This window comes from Etheostoma spectabile, chromosome 9, assembly GCF_008692095.1.
Source record: "Etheostoma spectabile isolate EspeVRDwgs_2016 chromosome 9, UIUC_Espe_1.0, whole genome shotgun sequence".
In the NCBI taxonomy this organism is placed as follows: domain Eukaryota; kingdom Metazoa; phylum Chordata; class Actinopteri; order Perciformes; family Percidae; genus Etheostoma; species Etheostoma spectabile.
This window is the reverse complement of record NC_045741.1, coordinates 29,193,536-29,195,491: the sequence shown is the minus strand read 5'-3', so window position 1 is coordinate 29,195,491 and position 1,956 is coordinate 29,193,536.

The window sequence follows — 1,956 nt, the reverse complement described above, 5'->3', positions numbered from 1 at the left end:
TACCTATGCAGTTTTATAAGCAGCCTGGATCAAATGCAGCAGGTGAGACAACATTAGTTCCTCTGCGCATGGAGAGGAATCAGTCACCACACCTGCTATGGTCTCTAAACCAGCGTGAGGGTGAAGATCCCTACCAGGTTTGTAGTATAAACAAATCTCAAGGTACAACAGAGCTACGTGTTAAATTGACTGGAATTCTCCTTTCACAGCCGGATAAAGCGTTCACCTCCAACATACTTTACTTTCTGCGCTACACATCTGCTCCCTCTGCTAAGCACCCTATCACTCCAAATCCCCTTTGTGAAAACAAGAAGAAGGATGAGGAGTGAAACACTGACACACACACACACACACACACACACACACACACATTAACAAGCTGAAGTACAGTGGGAAGGTGCAGTGTAAAGTCATCAGACAGCTGGTTTCTGTCTTTCAGGACTTTGCACATTCCCGCTGTGTCTGCTTGGGTTTAATCTGGGTGATCCAGTTTCCTCCCACTAACGTTAAAAAGTACTTGTGTGTATGAATACCTTCAATATTCTTTGAAAATACCTTCTGTATAGTTGTATTTCTGTAGAAAGTGTTTTTTTCTGAGCCAGAAATATCCTATTTATCTCATATTTTGTTACTTTTATTGCGAAATAAATACTTTTAAATCCAAAAACATTGTTCCACTGACTTGACAATACCTCTTGTCCAAATGAGGGCTACACAGCTCAATACTTGAAGGTTCCTGTTCTCCTCATCCACCATACCACATTATACATCCGCCCCCTTCAGTGTAATGTCAGCACAGAACAGGTAATGCTTGATTTCTCAATGATTGCAATTGTTAAAGAAATCCTGTGAACCAGTGGTGTTGCTGTTTAAGTCTTCAGATTTATAGATGGAGTTACATAAATGCATTAATTTGTGTTATTTGTTTGCACTTGTAGGAAATAATTGGTAGACCTTCAGACACTGGACCCTTAACACCATGTGTTCTGTGTGGAGAGGAATTTCCATTTTCCCACTTAAGGGAACACAATAGTCCTAATGGGGATGTTTGTACATCAGCTAAAAAGCTTTGTTTTCTCAGCAGTTAATGATGATCTATTCAGGCCAGATGTTGTTTTTTGCAAGTGATTGTATGACCAACTTTATCAGTGAAAAGCTAGATTATTTGTTTTATAAAAGTGGTTCTATTTTTATTAGGTGTGGGGAGATATTGCAATATTCCATTGACTGAACACCCTACTCCACAAGCAACACAACAATGAAGAGAGCGGTATTTCCTATCATAAAATGATAGCATGGCTTACATGCCCATGCACTCATTCAGGTGCGTGACCAGAGTGTGAAGGAAAAGGCTGGGATTCTTTTTGCATGTATACTTGTAGCTACTTAAAATTAAGCTTTATTTTGCTTATGGCTCCAAGATGGCCTACTCTGCTGTTAAGAGAAATTAGAAAGGTGGAATTAAACCAATTTACTATACATATTTAATATTTAATACATTAGTTCAAATTCATTACACACTAACGGAGATGTGGTATTTTATCCAGATACTAGTGTTGGTAACAGAATTGTGACCAAATTCCAGAACAGATATGGTAATTGCATATATGACTTATTAGGTAACGAAAGGCATGGCAGTTGTGCATGGCTATATTGCCATGTGTGTTATGACCATTACTGACTAACTGATGATATAATGATTCCCCTTAAGTGAGTTACAGGGTGACAGGACCCAAAACAGAGAGGGAAAGTGGGACAGGGACAGCCAGTGCCTCTGCCTCAGCATCAGCCTCTCATGACCCAGGACTAGATGTGGATGAGGGTAGAGTTTCTGTACTTTTAAAGAGTAGTGACGTTTTATGTTCTTATAATATAAATAAAAAAATTAAAATATATAAAAATAAAAAAAATAAAAAAAAAAATAAATATATAAAAAACCAATTATAAATATATAAA